This window comes from Neofelis nebulosa, chromosome 5, assembly GCF_028018385.1.
Source record: "Neofelis nebulosa isolate mNeoNeb1 chromosome 5, mNeoNeb1.pri, whole genome shotgun sequence".
Classification (NCBI taxonomy): domain Eukaryota; kingdom Metazoa; phylum Chordata; class Mammalia; order Carnivora; family Felidae; genus Neofelis; species Neofelis nebulosa.
The window spans coordinates 148,387,465-148,397,142 of record NC_080786.1 but is presented as its reverse complement, the minus strand read 5'-3'; positions in this window follow the sequence as shown (position 1 = coordinate 148,397,142).

Here is a 9,678-nt window from a genome sequence, read left to right as displayed (position 1 = left end):
ATGTATATGCAAAACCAGAAGAGTGGATGTGAGAGTAGACAAGAGGAGGGGGAGTCTGGAGTGCCCCAACACTAGGAGGCAGGGAAGTGAAAAGGAAGCAGCCCAGGAGCCCACAATAGACACTGGCAGGAAGAGCAGAGCCGTGATGTCCTAGAAACTGAGTGAAGGTGGCATTTTCAGCAACTGCGGCTGGGCTGGCAGGAGAGTGACATGAGAACCAAGCAGGCAGTGGGCTTGGGGACTTTGACCCGAGTGATGTGAGCCTGACAGGAGCTAGCCAAGGAGGCGAGGAGAAAAGTACCTCAACACAATAGGTGCGCTTCTTTCATTTCTTTCATGAATGTGGGCAGTACCCTCCAGGAGGGAAGGTGGGATGCGGCTACAGACACAAGGAGGACAGTAGGTGTGGTCTGAGCATTTGTGGAACTTTTCTGATTGCCTTAATTTTTTCAGTAAAATGGGGAGCAGATCATCCATCAGCTGAGAGGGAAATGGGGGCAAAAAGGTACTAGAAGATGGAGGGGAAGGGAAGGAAGGAAAGATTTGCCTGGGAAGGATGGGAGTCAAGGGACTGGGGAAGCACCGCTGTGCCAGCAAGCACTCAAGGCCCACACGTGGTCTCTTGAAGAGACCAGTCAACAGAAACGTGTTCTCCTGGAGAAACACATGCAGGACAATGAAATTGGACCCCTACCTCACACCATTCACAAAAATTAACTTGAAATGGATCAAAGACTTAAACACAAAACCTGATACCATCAAACTCCTTGAAAAAAATATAGGGAAGAAACGTCAATATTGGTCTTGGCAATAAATTTTGGGGTCATGATGCCAAAAGCACAAACAACAAAAGAAAAAAAATCAACAAATGGAACTACATCAAATTCAAAAGCTTTGGCACAGAAAAAGAAACAATTAGAAAAAAAAGACAACCATAGGATAGGAGACAATTTTTGCAAACCATTTATCAGATAAGGGGTCAATATCCAGAATATATAAAGAACTCAGTCAACTCAGTAACACAAAAAGTAAACTCTATTAAAAAATGGGCAGAAGAACTAAATAGACATTTCTCCAAAGACATTAAAATGGCCAAGAGGTACAAGGAAAGATGCTCAACATTGCTAACCAGCAGAGAAATGCAAATCAAAACCACAATGAGCGCTCACCTCACACCTGTTAGAATGGCTATCATCAAGAAGACAAGAGACAACAGGTGCTGCTGAGGATATGGTGAAAAGGAAATCCTTATACATCTTCCATCTTTATTGATGGAAACTGGCCCAACCACTAAGGAAAACTACATGGACGTTTCTCAAAAAAATAAAAACAGATCTACCATACAATCCAGCAATTCCAAGGGCAATCCCAATTTCAGTTGGGGCAACAAGAGGAAGGAACCATTTTAGAAGAGATTGAGGGGATCGGAGATGTGGCTGATGTCTGTGAGTTCCAGAGGCACAGGAAACAGGTTTCAGGATCAGAGAGGGAGATGGGTCAAAAGATGGATTGACTGAGAAAAATGGGGATTGGGTTGCCAAGGGTGAGGGATGACCTGGAAATGCTGGCCTTCTCGTGGTGACTTTCATAAACAAGAATAAAGGGCACTGCTATATTGGTCCAGAAGTTCTCAAGGGAGACAGCAGAGCCAGACTCTGTGTGTGTGCATGTGCGCGTGTGTGTGTGCGTGCACACGCACACATTGAGAGGATGTCGAGTGGGGTGGGGAGGCAAAAATGAAAGGGGGCGTTGCCAGAAACACATGGAATCTGGGGCCCCCTCTTCACTCCTGCCAGTGGCAGGGCAAGACCAAGGTGGTGGTCTTAGACCCTCTTGAACTACACTTGTATAGAAAGCTTTGCTATTCTGTTTTCTTAGGTCAGAAAAATGACAACTCAGGAAGGAAATTAGCAGAGAATATAAAAAGACAACTAACAGAAAAACACCAAAATGACCATTACCACAAAAATAAGCTCATGCCTATTAATAATAGAGAAAATGTACGTTTAAAAAAGAAATAGCTCTTGACACTCATTAGACTGGCGAAGTCTGGGGACTTTATTTTTTTTCTTTTTAATATAAGCCCATGTATTGGGAGGTGTCTGGAAACAGGAACTCTCAAAACTTGCCATTGGGTGTGTAAGTTGGCATGATGACTTTGAGAGAAATTTGTCGATAACTAGTAAAAGCGAAAATGAAAATGCCTGATGAGCCAGCAATTCGGTGTCTAGTGAAATACACACATGCTCCAGGAGTCATCCCCAGGAAGTGAACGGCAGCATTGCTTGAAACACTGTAAACTTGGGACGTGCCCATTAAGACGTGGCCAGAGTGTGATGCAGTCACACACAGAACCCTTTAGGACAGTGGAGATCAATGAACGAACTAGATCTACAAAACAGATCTCAAAATGATAGTGTTGAATGAAAAAAAAAAAAAAAAGCACATTGCTGAAGCCTCCATACCACGAATCCATTTAGCTCATTCAAAATCCACAAAGCAGTGGGGTGCCTGGGTGGCTCAGTTGGTTAAGTGCCCGAGTCTTAGGATCATGAGTTCAAGTCCCATGTTGGCCTCTGTGCTGGGAGTGAAGGACACTTAAAAAAAAAAACAATCCACAAAGCAGTATTATAAATTGTAACCCAATCTATATGGAGTGGGACATATATATAAATAAGATAAATAACGTGCACTGACTTTGACGTGATGGTAACCTCCTGGAAGAACAGGCGAGATAAAAAAAGGACTTCAACTAGGTCTAACATTTTATGTCTTTAAAAGACCTGAAATACAGCAAAAATACAGTATCAGTCTAATCTAAGTGGTAAGTGCCTCAAGTTTGTTACGGTATCTTCGGCGTACTTTTATGTATGTTTGAATTTTTTTTTTTAAAGGAGAATGTTTCTAGTTTATCAATACACATACAAGTTTGAAGAAAGAAAGCAGAGTACGAACAGTGCCGTAGGTGAGGGCAGTCTTTGTAATGCCATCACATTTGACCAGAATAGAGATTTAACCCAACCATTTCATTATGATGAGGAGGGATGAGAGTAATGACCAAACAGAAATTTCCTCAATATTTGACTGAATCACATTAAATATCTTATGCCATATTTAGATGCCGTATTTAGATCTGGTAAGAAGTATATGGAAGAGGAATAAGCTTCCAAAGCATTGTTTATAACTATTAACTATAAAATCAACGCCTTTAAAATTCCTTGTGATTTTGCCTTGTGACCAAAGTTTTGCTCTTGTTTTAAAGGTCATTAAAATGTATTTGACTTGGAGGATGCTACGAAAATTGTCGCAATACGCTGGGAGCCTTGCAGGGGATGGGGGTGGCGGGTTGCTACACTACTTATCTAATTACCCCTTTCCAGGGCCTTAATTAAACCCCACAGAATCCGCCTGCTTCTATGGCTAGGATTTACATGGAGCACCGTGTCCAGGCTCTTCTCTTCCGGTCTGGCTCTTTCTGGCCACGTCACCAAACGCTTCTGCCACGGTACGTCTTAAGAGAAGGGCCCTGGCTTGTGTAGACAGAGAGCTAGCTCTCTAGTGGACGGTGCTCTAGATAACGAAAGTTAAGTGTGGATGAGAGGAGGCAGGACGGCAGAAGACAACCAGACGTGCAATCTTAAGAACAACGGTGGGAATAAAAATCACCCTAACGCAGACAAAAATCAGAGAATTATAGAAATCTGCCAAAGAAGTCCTCAGCAGAAAAACAAATTACACACACCAGAGTCAAGGAAGAGCTGATTCTTGTTATTTGAGAGAGTATGTCCTATAAAGTTGGGGCTGCAAATACTCGTTTGGAGAATACTAACCCAATGCTCCTAGGAGAGGTTCCTGTGAGCCTCTGACCCGTGTTTATGTCAACCTGTCAATATACAGTCTTGGTGATGTATGTTTCTTTTTAAAGACACCTTATTTAATTTATACTGACTCATTAGCATTGAACGAGGCCAACAACCCAGTAACTCGTGCCTCGGGGAAGCCAATCTAACACATGTATTTTCTCTGTAAGGCACAGCACAGCCTTCTCTGCTTAGGAACACCGGACGGCACTTCAGCACTATGCTTGGGGCCATTTTAAACAGTAAGATGACCAACAAAAAGCACACTGATGCAAACAACACTGATGCAAACTGAATAGATCACAACAAAGACACTTGTTCACAGCAGGAGAGCTGAAACAAGGCAGAAGGTCACTTTGTACAACCTCATCTGGAAAAGGACTCGACAGGAGGCTCAAATTTTTGCCTCCCCATCTGTGAATGACTGTGAAAATACTGTATTGATTTGGGGGAGGGGGTACAAATAAACGTTTGCAAGTAGGCAAATTGACAAATACAGATTCTTCGAATAATGAGAACTGACAGTTCACAGGGTTTGACATCTATGAAAAAAAAGCAGTATCTAGTCCTCCACAAAGAGGTACTCACATTTTGGGATTCATTTGGACAAAGAACTTTATAGTCAAGTCATTAGCTCAATAGGAGCTTTATGGAAACAATGGTCTCCTACTGCCTTGGAATGGAGAGATCAGGTCCGTTTTGCATATTCCTTACTTCTGGCATTGTCCACCGAACAATGCATCCTTGTCTTTTCCACTCGCGATGGAAGCATCTCAGGCAAACCTTCTCTGGGAAATGGGATGAAATCACATTTCCTTCCCCAGAGGACGCACAGCTTAGCTTGCTCTGGGGGAAAAGATGCAGATACAACACACAGACACCAATTCCACAGTACCAGACAACACTTGCAGCAACCCAAATGTTCTCGAACATTGTGGAGACTCCATCTGGTTTCAGGAATCTTTTGTTAATTGCCCCACCGGGCTTGGGGGATCTGGGACTGCGCAGGGTTATCTAGGTCTTGCTGCTGTCACTACAGACTTAGGGGTTGATTTTTAGGGTCGTGGTGTGCCGCTCCAAAAACAAGACTTTGCCACCGCCCAAAAACTTCTTGGCCACCACACTATGTTTTCCTCCTGTGGAATAAGAGTGCCTTGTGCCTGTGTTTGGTTTTAAGTCCATGTGCCTTAAAGCTGTGCTCTCAAGGCAAAAAGTATGTTGGCAATTTGAGCCCAGCAAATGCTCATGCTGGCCTCTGGGGCTCCCTTTGCTGTTTTCTTGTGGTCGGGTACAGAGCCTATTCTGTTTTGAGTAATAGCCCCACAGAACCCACTGGCAAGCCATGAAAACAACAGCTATGCTTATCAGAAGATGAAGAGAAGTGTGCAAAGAAGCCCCTGAGAAATTATTTTAAGCCCTCCCCCTCTCCCTACCAGGTTCCCGAATCACTAATGGAATAACCCTGCAGCAAACCAGGCAGTGGGACCTGATCCAGGGCCTTGCAGACTTGGAAGGCTCTTTAAGACCGGCTGGTTCACTGGCCACACTTTTTCAAAGACTCTAAAGCCTGAGGCTGAGGGAAGACAAGAAAGTGTGTGAGATCCTGTGGCTGGAGGGTGGCAACGCAGGGCCACTGAGTAGGTCTCTGACCCAAAGTTCTGTGCTCCTAACACTTTTTTCAAGGTGACCAAGAATCCCACAAATTGCTCTGGAATCTTCCCACCGTCAACACAATCCTGGCCTGCCAGGAGACAGGGCAGGTCCTGGCAGGTGGCATTCCAGGTCAATCTCAGGTGCAGTCATCCATCACCGAGCCCTCTGAACAACAAACGGCGACAGCCCAGACCACAAAAGGAGAGGATGCTGTTTACTCTCACGATGCTCCCACACACAGCATTTCAGGGCACACCCAGTTCAGCTGGGGGTCACTGGGCAAGCACACAGTCCAGTGCACTGTCCACCTGCTGGTGGACATCTGACGACCTCGCCCCGACCCCCTTCGTACTTCTCCATGATGAGTTTATATAATAGTTTCTTTCTTACAAATATGTGGGTAGGGTAGAGCATTGGTCAATCAGGACACACATTTTATAGGGAATTAGTATGCATACTACTCGTTCCTGGCTCTTCAAAATGATCCTTGCAGTTCAAGAAAACTTCAATCATGAAATGTCTTCTCACCAGCAGTCAGGGACTTGGACCCTCCCTGAATTCCCAACCCGTCGTGTGCCAGACCATACCTGCCTGGCCCCCAGGTGTACTGAAAACACTATAGTTTTGCCAACTCCCATCTGCTACCCTCCCATGCTCCACACTAGTCCCTATGCCTGCTGAAACACGATCTCTGCTGGAAACCGCACCCTCCTCCCCAGCTCCAAGTGCTAATGAATCCAGTTCTGCGTTTTCCATTGCACTTAGTTTAAATCTCAATTGCCATTTTTATTATGGCCTGTTTTTAGATAGCGGAGTATTTCCACCTCCCCTGTCTAGGACTTTGAGGTCAGGGTCACTGCCCACTCATCTTTGTATCCTGCCCAGGGCATCACCTGCCATGTGTGCGCTTCAAACACATACCCCTGGAGTATGGAGGGGAAAAAAAAAAAAAAAAAGAAAAACTACGGGAAATTACAGAGAAAAAAAAATGTGCAGAAAGGAGGCCTGGTCTCCAGGGCATGCTAACGTTTTTATTCTGTCGTTCTCATGACTTCTCTTCCAAGACCTGAGATAAAAACACTCCCAAGAAGTCCCAGATCCACCCTCTCCCCTCTTAAAATGATAAAGCCTGGGTCCTTGGTCTAGGTGTGGGGTAGGAAGGGACCAGAGCATCAAATCCTGGAACCAGCCCCCCGGAGCACGGCTGATTCAGCAGGGATTGCTGGTGTCCACCTCCAGAAGGATGCAGTGAGCCACAATTGGACTTTCAAATCCCAATGCAAATCCTCCCGTTGCCACCTTGGACGAGTCACTTATCTTCTCTGAGCCTTGGGTGCCCCATCTGTAGAATGTTAAGGAAGCATAAAAGATTACTGTTCACATGAGCACTTGCTGAAAGTGTCCCTCAGATGTGCTGTCATGCATCCCCTGGCTGTGCGGGGTAGACCATGACTCTTCTGGACTCGCCTACAAGGAGGGAAGCACAGCTCATGCTTTCAGTCCTCCTAATCCTAATATCAAACAAATATTTCATCTCAATCAAGAAAAATGCTGCCTTTCAGCAAAAATCTAAGGGGCTCACCTGTGCTTAACGGTCCTTCCTTGACATTCCATAGTACAGGACCTAGCCCTCCGACTCAGATGCCTGCTGAATACCTCCATCACTTACAAACGTCTCCAGGAAGCAGTTTCTGAGACACATCTGAAACTAGCTTCTTGGGCCCACAGCCTCCATCGCACTCTCTACCTGCCTCCTGAGCCCAACCCATGTGAAAAAGTACTTCCAGAAGCTTGTTCCTGTCCAAAGTGAACCACAAGTATAGTCAAGGTAACAAAACTGAGGAAGACGCATCATTTCAAGAAGTGAGCCCATGGGGCGCCTGGGTGGCGCAGTCGGTTAAGCGTCCGACTTCAGCCAGGTCACGATCTCGCGGTCCGTGAGTTCGAGCCCCGCGTCGGGCTCTGGGCTGATGGCTCGGAGCCTGGAGCCCGTTTCGGATTCTGTGTCTCCCTCTCTCTCTGACCCTTCCCCGTTCATGCTCTGTCTCTCTCTGTCTCAAAAATAAATAAATGTTAAAAAAAAAAAAAAAAAAATTAAAAAGAAGTGAGCCCAAAGGGAACGCTCTGGAATCACTGCTTCAACCTTCAGCCCTGGCCTCCTGTGCTTCTGAGGCTCAGTGCATTTTGGCAGACTCCAGTCCTCCAAATTTATCCCTGTGGGTCCCCCAGATCTGACGGGATTCTTTGTCAGGGACCTCTCTTCCCCTCCACAGGGGCCGCTCAGCTCTCTAGCTCAGGGTCCCAGGGCAGCTGCATGCACGGGGCTGGCTCACCCCCCAGACCTCGGCCTGTCACTTCTGCAGCCCTCCCCATGCTGGGTGCCACACTCACTTTCCTGCCTTCTCTGCTAGGAGGACAGGGGCTGTCTTTTGACTGCTTTCCTTCCAGAACCCTGCTCCTAATCACCCCCTGAAGGAGCAGACCACCGCCAACCTGGGCAGGAGGACCAGACACTCTCGGCTCTGATGGCAAACACGCAGCCTGGAAAGGACCCCCACACAGGCCCTGCTCAGACACCAGGTATTTTGCAAGGGGACAAGGGCCCCTTAGTGGCTGATGGTCTAGCTATGAATCAGCAGCTCGGAGAGGAGAGACTGTGCCTTCATTCTGGAGCTTCCAAGGAGGGCAAGTGGCACACTGTATGGCTGCCCTACTTAGCCAGCCTCCTTCCTCTCTCTAAACTGTGCCACAGGATTCTGGACACTGGCATGACCTGGAATGCTCAAGAACGTCACTCAACTTCCCCGGGACTAGCAAGTGCAGGAAAACAATGTGCCAGCACCACTCTCAGGCCACGAGAACCACTACTACTCATCGGAGCAGTCATCATTCACCCCAGACATCCAGGTGCCTAGTTTAACCGGAGAGAATAAAGACAAGTTTGCTGTGACTGAAGGGAAAAGACTGGATGGCCTCAGGGTCCCCAGTTCAAGATTCCAGCTGTCAGTTGGTAGTTGTAGGGTCAAGGTCAAATCGCTCTGAGCCTGTTTCCTCATCCAAACACCAGGGATGACAATGCTTCCCAGTAACGCTGCCGAAAAGACTAAGATGAGGTTCCAGAGAAGACGGGTGTGGCCCCAAATATGGCACGCAGTGTGCACATACTGAACTTTAGGAGAAGCGAAAATGCGTCGGACGGCACCTGAGCGAGAGTACACACACTTGCAAGCCACTCGGAAGAAGAGTTAGCGCTCTCACGCGCCCTGGCTGAAAGCCCAAACTTTCAGGAAATTCCTAATGAGACAGGAAGTAGCATATTTTCCCAGATAACCTCCACTTTATCCCTTTTATTTCCAGGCTACAGTTTTTAATGACCCTCTTTGCTGAACTACTGCTCTTCAAAGAGACTTACTTTACAGTGAGGAAGTTGAAGCTCGGTGCTGTCTGAGCTCTTAAGGAAAAGGGTGAAATCTCGCCATCTGCAACAACCTGGATGGGCCTAGAGGGCATTATGCTAAGTGAAGTAACTCACACAGGGAAAGACCATCACTGAACGATTTCACTTCTTTGCGGACTCTAAAGAATAAAACAAAACAGAAACGGACTCATAAATACGGAGCGCTGGTGGTTGCCAGAAGGGAGGAAGGGTGGGAGGAGGGTGGGCAAAATAGGGGAAGGGGATGAAGAAGTACAGCCTTCCAGTTATACAATCAGTCATGGGGATGTCATTTACAGCATGGGGAATACAGTCAACAATACATAATAACTCCATTGGTGACAGAGTAACCAGGCCTCTCTGAGCAATCATTTTGTACATCTGTAATGTATAAAAATACCAAAACACTACGTTGGCTACCTGAAACTAATATAATACTGTAGTGGGTCAATTATACATCAACTGAAGACAAAGAATTAAGCAAAGGGACAAGGCAGAGACGGGCAGCATTACAGAGGGAGGAAGCCTGGGATTAGTTAGGAGCTGGGCTCCTTCTGATTCTTGGGGACACCGGGCTTGCACATCTGTGTCTCCGTCTCGTGATTTAAAAGAGGCAGAGGCCTAATCTCTGGGCCCCTTCCTGCTTTAACATGATCTGACTGTACAAGCTACAACGACCAGAGATTGTACTCAGGAGCTGGCGCTCCCCCCAACAATTAATGCACAGAA